The 9,503-nt window shown below is 38.2% G+C and overlaps 1 protein-coding gene across 6 annotated transcripts in view; it reads right to left on the minus strand.

Moving 5' to 3' along the window:
* The window catches only part of eps8a (epidermal growth factor receptor pathway substrate 8a), a 43,307-nt gene extending 35,028 nt beyond the window's left edge, over positions 1-8,279 (minus strand). For all 6 annotated transcript variants that reach the window (XM_053343983.1, XM_053343980.1, XM_053343982.1 and 3 more), the window contains exon 1: positions 8,119-8,279. The gene's annotated coding sequence lies outside the window, so the exon portion shown is untranslated. The remainder of the gene's footprint in view (positions 1-8,118) is intronic.
* Positions 8,280-9,503: the final 1,224 nt, after the last annotated feature.

The raw sequence follows: 9,503 nt of genomic DNA on the forward strand, positions 1-9,503 counted from the left end.
TCACCTACATACATGATGCATTCACTGACCTCCCATACACTCACCTACATACATGCTGCATTCACTGACCTCCCATACACTCACCTACATACATGATGCATTCACTGACCTCCCATTCACTGCTGCTGCATTCACTGACCTCCCATTCACTGCTGCTGCATTCACTGACTTCACACACAATGGTGCTGCATTCACTGACCTCTCTCTCTCTCTCACACACACACACACACACACACACTGCTGCTGCATTCACTGACCTCTCACACACTGCTGCTGCATTCACTGACCTCTCTCACTCACACACACACACACACACACACTGCTGATGCATTCACTGACCTCTCTCACTCACACACACACACACACACACACACACACACTGCTGATGCATTCACTGACCTCTCTCACACACTGCTGCTGCATTCACTGACCTCTCACACTGCTGCTGCATTCACTGACCTCACACACACTGCTGCTGCATTCACTGACCTCTCACACACACACACACACACACACACTGCTGCTGCATTCACTGACCTCTCACACACACACACACACACACTGCTGCTGCATTCACTGACCTCCACTTTTACCGTAATATCTGGAGAAGCTGCGCCCATTAAAATAGAAACGCCAAAATTAAACAATCCTCAATATTTCATCAGTTAGTGTGTGTGTGTGTGTGTGTGTGTGTGTGTGTGTGTGTGTGTGTGTGTGTGTGTGTGTGTGTGTGTGTGTGTGTGTGTTTCATGTCTTGGTCAGTGTGTCATGTTGCTTATCAGCAGCTGTATTCATCATGTTTAACAGCATCATAAACTTTATTATTTAATTATATTTATATTTATGTTTCCTCTAATAAACAGAAACTGTGACTCAGCAGCAGTATTTAATTATTACCGTCATCACATTTCTCTGCTCAGTGTCTCCGAGCTTCAATCCAAAATATCACCACATAATAAAATCACACTTTTTATTAATAAAGAGACGGTTCAGACTCTCAGTTCACAGTAAAACTCTGATATCCTGTTATTATAGTGATGAACGGACAATTTGACAGACTGCACCTTTAATTAGTATTTAATGTATTATACAAACTTCAATTCAACTTTAATCTGTGCAATAACAATATAATCTGTTTATTACCATTTAATACTAATATTACTGTTGTGCTGTAAATAATGTCACAATTATTATTATTATTATTATTATTTAATTATATATTTCTACTGTTATTGTGTTTCATACTTATTTATTGTTCTTTATTCTTTATTATTGATGTTATTCTATATTTTATTGTCACTTTGCTGCTGTAATAATGCAAAATTCCACATAGTGGGACTAATAAAGGAATATAATATATTATATTATTATATATTATAAGTGTCATCACACTTGTTAAATGTGATAAATGTTAAATTTAAATGTTAATGTGTGTAATGTTGCTTTATGTTTAATATCTACTCAGTGTAATAATTAAAAGTCATTTAAATCATTTCACAGTTTTAATATTTAATATTTAATATTTACTCCATATTATAAAAAATCATAATTTGTAGTTTTTCAGACTCAGTTTACAGAAAGAGCTACGATGACTTTCTCTCACTACGTTTTCACAACCTTTAGATTGTAATGAAAGGAAACTTTAAAGGTTAAATACTCAGATTAAACTCTTCTCTTCACACTGAAACGTTAGCTAGTCGTAACCTGACGAGACTTCCTGATGAGACGAGAGAATATTGAGATATTTGAGATATTTGATGAAGTGAAGGAACGTACCTGATGTCTGTCCTCAGGTGAGTCTCACTGCAGCAGAGCCGAGCGTCATGCTGCAGATTACTGAGCCGCTCTAAGCTGCTAATTAATGACTCAGGAGGAGCAGGTGGGGGGGAGGGGCCTAGGGGAGGGGGAGGGGCCTAACAGCAGGGAGAGGGGCCTAAAGGGAGGGGCTAACGGGAGGGAGAGGGGCCTGAGGGGAGGGGGAGGGGCCTAGGGGAGGGCCTAAAGGGAGTGGGCTAAAGGGAGGGGGAGGGGCCTAAAGGGAGTGGGCTAAAGGGAGGTGCTAAAGGGAGGGGGAGGGGCCTAAAGGGAGGAGTAACGGGAGGGGGAGGGGCCTAACGGGAGGGGGCTAAAGTGAGCGAGGCTAAAGGGGGAGGGGCCTAAAATGGAGGGGAGGGGCCTAACGGGAGGGGGGAGGGGGGCTCAATGAAGGGGTCTAAAGGGAGCGAGCCTAAAGGGGGAGTGGCCTAAAAGGAGAGGGGCTAAGGGGAGGGGGAGGGGCCTAAAGGGACGGGGGGCGGTGTAAATGTGTGTAATATTAATTTTAGTCTTTATCAAACCGTCGACAGAAACAGGAAACAAGGAGAAAGATGCTTTTAACAGTTATTTTAATTCTGGGATTTTCAAAATAAAAGGCATGTCTTAAAGATTTTTATTTTAAACGGTTATCATGTGGAGATTTGTGTTTTTGTTTTTTATATTTATCATAATTTCATCTTAATGCATCCTGTTCATGTGATTAGATGTCATCCAGTAATAAAACATATTAATTAATTAATTAATAATTAGTATAAATCATATTAACAGTGCAGATTTAAATAGTGACATCATATTTTAGTCTTTTTAAACTCACCAAAAAATTCAACTTTGATTTTATTTCTTATTTTAAACTCAGCTTCCTGTCCGTCCGCGAGGTTCATCAAGCACGTTAAAACATTTCAAAATTAAATACAATAAAAAAAAAGAAGAAAAAAAAAGTAAAGTAAACCTACAGGGGCCTTATCAAAATAAAAGTACCTGCTCAGGATAAGTTTAATCTTCATTTATAATTCGCCGTTGCCATGGTGACGCTGGCATTTTGTATGGAGGTGTGCCAGGGGAATTTCAAAATAAAAGGCGTGTCTTGAAGATGAGTTTAAAGTAGTTAAAGTAAATCAATAATAATATTTTAATATGTAACAGGAAGTTGTTTAATATGTAATTAAAGAGAAGAAGAAAAGAAACAAAGCCCTATCAAAATAAAGTACCTGCTCCTTTAATGACTGACTTTTATTCTCTTCATTAACTCAGCGTCACTAAAAACTAATCAATACATTTATTTTGTATATGGATCTGAATCAGCTGTGACTTCCTGTTCTCAGTCAGCTGGTTAATCATCGACTCGTCGTTAATGAACTTTGCACTCGGGCCGCTCCGCTCGCCGTCGCCACGGAAACGCAGATCAGCTGACAGCGGCAGCAAAAACAACAGGATGAAAACTGAGCTGCAGAGAAACAGGAAACAGCTGATCAATGAGTGTGAGTCATGTGTCAGCTGATCGATTAATCTGCTCTGTAATCGATTAATCTCCTCCTTCGATTATAGATTAATTATTTTCTTGATATAATAAAATTTAAAAAAAAAGGAAAAAGTGACGTATTTAAATAACCCTTAAACAGGCCTTACTAGTTATGTCATCTGCACCTAAAGTAAGTAAGGAAGGAAGGAAGGAAGGAAGGAAGGAAGGAAAGGCGGGAGGGAGGAAGGAAGGAAAGGAGGGAGGAAGGAAAGGAAGGGAGGAAGAAGGAAGGAAAGGAGGGAGGAAGGAAAGGAGGGAGGAAGGGAGGGAGGGAGGGAGGTGGAAGGAAGGAAGGAAGGGAGGAAAGGAAATAAGGAAGGGAGGAAGGGAGGGAGGGAGGGAGGTGGAAGGAAGGAAGGAAGGGAGGAAAGGAAATAAGGAAGGGAGGAAGGATGGATGGAAAGGAAGGAGGGAGGAAGAAGGAAGGAAAGGAGGGAGGAAGGGAGGGAGGAAGGGAGGGAGGAGGAAGGAAGGAAGGAAGGAAGGGAGGGAGGGAGGTGGAAGGAAGGAAGGAAGGGAGGGAGGAAGGAAGGGAGGAAAGGAAATAAGGAAGGGAGGAAGGATGGATGGAAAGGAAGGAGGGAGGAAGAAGGAAGGAAAGGAGGAAGGGAGGGAGGAAGGGAGGGAGGAAGGGAGGGAGGAGGAAGGAAGGAAGGAAGGAAGGGAGGGAGGGAGGAAGGAAGAAAGGAAGGAAGGACAGAGGAAGGACCCGGGAGGACGACAGGAAGGTTAAAGAGTTAAAGGAAGGAAAGGAAGGGGGGGAGGAAGAAGGAAGGAAGGACAGGTGAAGGAAGGAAGGAAGGAAGGAAGGACCCAGGAGGATGACAGGAAGGTTAAAGAGTCTCTTGGTGCACGTTGCCTGTTTAAGGGTTAAAATACTTACAGATTAATTTCTCTGTTGATCAGATAATCAATAATCAATAATCTTTACAGCTCTGGTTCGCAGTTAATAAAATGTGTGATTAAATTATTACTGATATTAAATAATAACCTAAAGATGATCCGGTACTGATCTGATGGACTGAACCAAGTGAAACACGATCACAGCTGATAATCTGATTTACTGAGTCGATCAATAAACTGAAACTAATCGATTGATCATAAATTAAAAAGAGAAGAAGAGAAGAGATATAAAACTATTTAATCCTGGTTATTGATCACTGATCCTTCCTTCAATTTGTCCTTCCTTCATTCCTTTATTCCTCCCTCCCTTCCTTCATTCATTCTGTCCTTCCTTCCTTCCTTCCTTCCTCCTTTCCTTCCTTCCTACCTTCCTTCATTCCTTCATTCCTTTCTTCCTTCCAAAGTTTTTATGGTTACACCACTTAGACATTTTTACCATAAACCTCTTATTTATATATATATCTGATCTGACAGGAAACAGTTTATACTTCAGATTTCACAACAAAAGTCTGATGACCTTTGACCTCCAGAGAAAAAAAACAGGTAACGCTGTCAACAAGGGTTCGATCAGGAGGGCCGGACCAGTAAAACCATGACATCATCATGACATCATCATTACATCATCATGACATCATCACCTATAACTACATCCTCATGTCCAACATTAGCTCTGATATTAGCTGTTTCTGTCATAAACAGGAAGTAGTTACATTTGACGTCACTGCAGTAAAACTAAAATATATTTTTTACCAAAATAAAAGCTCATGAAACATTTCACAGTGTTTGAAAAAAGCTGTTGAAAATATAAAAGTCTAAATTAAGATTATATCATGTTATAGAAAATACAATTAAAGCTAATTATCATCACTAAAACCATCGTAGTAACCACGGCAACGTCCCAACAAAACACAAAACATCCTGTCTGGTAACTACGACTTCCTGTCGCCATCTTTGTTTGGGTCAAGAGATGCAGCTTGTAAAGTTATTATATTTAATAAAAGTATTAATATGAATATAAGTGAGCTTGTTTTAAAGTCTTTAATGAATTAAAGGTCCAGAGAGCCGAACTCACCGGAGACCTGATCTGATCTCAGCGGAGACCTGAACTGCTCATAACACCAATTACAGGAAGTCACAGGAGGAAGAAGCTAATGAGCTGCTGCTGCTGCTGCTATTAACCCTTTCAACTTAATATACAGTCATGTGGATCAGCCTTAAAGGACAACACACACATTTAAATCTTTAAATCTGAGTAAAAACGAGGCGACGCGTTTATCTTCCCGCTAACGTTAGCTTAGTTAGCTTAGCATTAGCTTAGTTAGCTTAGCATTAGCTTAGTTAGCTTAGAATTAAACATGAAGCTGGCTGAGTGTCGTTTAAAACACGACGATGTAACTCTGACTTCCTTTAAAGTGATAACGATCATTACTCCTTTATTTTATCTGTTAGTGAGCACATGGAGCATCCTTTATTATTCATCCTGTAATTTTATTATTATTATTATTATTATTATTAATTCTTCTCTTTGACCCTTTATATTAGATTATATTTTTTATTTATTTATTCATGTATGTGTTTTACCTGCTAACTACTTTTTTTTGCATTTATTTATTAATTTATTTTATTTTTTGTCTGGTTCGTTGCTCTATTGAACCATTAAAAAAATTTATTAAAATAAAAATGTTGTAACCAGCTGTTTAATAACTTCTATCTTTGTATGTTGGAGGGATTGTGATGCTGCTCTAAAATAAAAACATTTAAAATAAAAAGAAATGATCATGACTCATCTACAGATAAATGATTTTAAAAGTCTTCAAAATCTCGTACTTTATACTTATTTCCATTTTATGTCACTTTACTTTATTAAACATGACGCAGAGTTCTTTAAACTTTAAGTTCTGAGTTTAATTTAAATGTTTTTGTTCTTCTTATAAAACATTAAAGATTAACTTCAACAGTAGATCAGTTTCAGTTCGTTTAACCTTTAGTCAGACTCTTATTCTGAAGTCTTATTTGCTCAGACTCTTATTGTGAAGTCTTATTTGCTCAGACTCTTATTGTGAAGTCTTATTCTCTTATTCTGAAGTCTCTTATTGTGAAGTCTTATTCTCTTATTGTGAAGTCTTATTTGCTCAGACTCTTATTGTGAAGTCTTATTTGCTCAGACTCTTATTGTGAAGTCTTATTTGCTCAGACTCTTATTGTGAAGTCTTATTCTCTTATTGTGAAGTCTTATTTGCTCAGACTCTTATTGTGAAGTCTTATTTGCTGAGACTCTTATTGTGAAGGGTTATCCCAGCGTGTGTTTGATGACTGATGACTTTTATAAACTTTCCACTAGTTTATGATCAGCTGTGTAAACAAGCAGAAGTTTAATCAGAGATCAGAAACATTCCTCTTTTATTATTCATGTCCACAGATTAACAGGAAGTCTGTCTCTCATCCAGGATCACCAAAATAAAACCTGGAACATTTAATCCACTGAAGTACAAAGGTTGGGTCATTTTAACAGTTTCAGCTCTTTTATAAGTTATAATGAGTTAAATAATAATAACATATAAACATCATAACTCATCTATAGAGCAGTTTGGGGTCTTTTAGAGTTGAGGGTATAATTTGGGGTCCTGGTCTGAGCTGCCAGAGACAACAGGAACATTTTATTATTCATGTCAACAGATTAGCAGGAAGTCTCCTTCAGGATAAACTGGAATATTTTGTTCATATAAATGGATTTTAACATGATTTCAGCTCTTTTCTAAGTTATTTCAGAGTATAATGAGTTCAATAATAGTAACATAACTCTATATTTGTCATATCTAAACATCATTAGAGCAGTTTTGGGTCCTTTCTGGAGCTCAGGGGCTTCAGTACAGCTGCTGGTATAAATTCCAGCCCAGATCAGAGCTGTCAAAGATAACAGGAAGCTTTTGTTTTAAAAGACAATAAAGAGATAAAAGAATGGAGCAGAGAGCTTCCTTTAACCCCGAGCTGCTATCTGAGCTCCGGTGTCTGAGCTCCGGTCCTCAGCGGGCAGCGCCGGACACGCAGCCGGGGACAGAGCGTCTGTTGGCGGGGCCGCAGAGCTCACCTGTCCGGGGGGAGGGAGGGGGTCTGGGGGGGCTGGGGGGGGCAACCAGGCTCGGATCCCTTGGTTTTTACTCCATTTAGATAAATTCTTGTATTTTTCTGTCACTGATGAACTGTCACTGCCTTTCTCCTTCATTTTACTCATTAACACTCAGCGCGCCAAACTCCATTAAACCTTCATCCCATTTAAGGCAAACACATCCTACAGAGCATAAAACCTTTAATTTATTAATTTGACGCTATTATTACTGCTGTCAGGATATTCGGCTTTAGTTTAATCCAATATAAGACACTTAATTTAACTTGACTGTTTAATATAACTTGGTTTTGTCTCATCGAGCTCCACGTTAAGGTTCATTTTCTTAAAGATCGCTCCAATGAATAACTCGAGAAATGCTCATAAAAGTTCAATTTTACATTATTAGAGTGTATTTATGGTGTGGTGGTTGTATGCCGAATTAAAGATATGATCCTTACACTTATTTATATCCGGTTAATGTTTGATTATCTGTCTAAATATATCAGTGAGATCAAATAATGTAATGTTCCCCATGCAGTCTGGTGAAGGCGGGTTATGAGACTACACGACAGAAAGAGATCAAGTTGCCACCGTTTGTTTTTTACATGTTCTGCTTCAGGTTGTGTTTAAATAAGAAACCTGAACATATATCTGTTATTAATAGTTTAAATCCTGAATGAATCAAATATAAAATAAGATCATAAAAGTGACCAAAGCGACAGAAATGACCGGAGAGCAAGATGAAGGCAGGAATGTCAATTAAAGCGGTTTTTACCTGCAGGTGTAATCCGTCAGAACAACATGGCACAAACACGCACGGCTCCACACGCACACGCACACGCACGGCTCCCAGCGGCTCCAGGGACTCTTTATATCCGACACACTGAACTGTTCCTCGGCTGCAGGAGTTGGTTTCCAGCCGCTCGGCAGAGATGTGACTCCTACAAACACTAACCTGACTTTGAATTGAGAGTAAAACGAGCTGCAGCTGTTTAACCTGCAGAGAGAGTAAGAGTTACTAAACCCTGAGACATGACTGACAGGCTGGAGACCCGCCCACAGCCCACAGTACTAATACTACTTAAAGACACAGTCATGGAGTACAAGTACTGCAGTATTATAGTGATGTAGTATGCAGTATTACAGTAAAAGTACTGCAGTATTATAGTGATGTAGTATGCAGTATTACAGTAAAAGTACTGCAGTATTATAGTGATGTAGTATGCAGTATTACAGTAAAAGTACTGCAGTATTATAGTGATGTAGTATGCAGTATTACAGTAAAAGTACTGCAGTATTATAGTGATGTAGTATGCAGTATTACAGTAAAAGTACTGCAGTATTATGAGTGATGTAGTATGCAGTATTACAGTAAAAGTACTGCAGTATTACAGTGATGTAGTTTGCAGTATTACAGTAAAAGTACTGCAGTATTATAGTGATGTAGTATGCAGTATTACAGTAAAACTACTGCAGTATTATAGTGATGTAGTACTGCAGTATTACAGTAAAAGTACTGCAGTATTATAGTGATGTAGTATGCAGTATTACAGTAAAAGTACTGCAGTATTATAGTGATGTAGTACTGCAGTATTACAGTAAAAGTACTGCAGTATTATAGTGATGTAGTATGCAGTATTACAGTAAAAGTACTGCAGTATTATAGTGATGTAGTATGCAGTATTACAGTAAAAGTACTGCAGTATTATAGTGATGTAGTACTGCAGTATTACAGTAAAAGTACTGCAGTATTATAGTGATGTAGTATGCAGTATTACAGTAAAAGTACTGCAGTATTATAGTGATGCAGTATTACAGTAAAAGTACTGCAGTATTATAGTGATGTAGTATGCAGTATTACAGTAAAAGTACTGCAGTATTATAGTGATGCAGTATTACAGTAAAAGTACTGCAGTATTATAGTGATGCAGTATTACAGTAAAAGTATTGCAGTATTATAGTGTGTAGTATGCAGTATTACAGTAAAAGTACTGCAGTATTATAGTGATGTAGTACTGCAGTATTACAGTAAAAGTACTGCAGTATTAAAGTGATGTAGTATGCAGTATTACAGTAAAAGTACTGCAGTATTATAGTGATGTAGTATGCAGTATTACAGTAAAAGTACTGCAGTATTATAGTGATGTAGTATGCAGTATT

This window comes from Scomber japonicus, chromosome 23 (genome assembly GCF_027409825.1).
Source record: "Scomber japonicus isolate fScoJap1 chromosome 23, fScoJap1.pri, whole genome shotgun sequence".
In the NCBI taxonomy this organism is placed as follows: domain Eukaryota; kingdom Metazoa; phylum Chordata; class Actinopteri; order Scombriformes; family Scombridae; genus Scomber; species Scomber japonicus.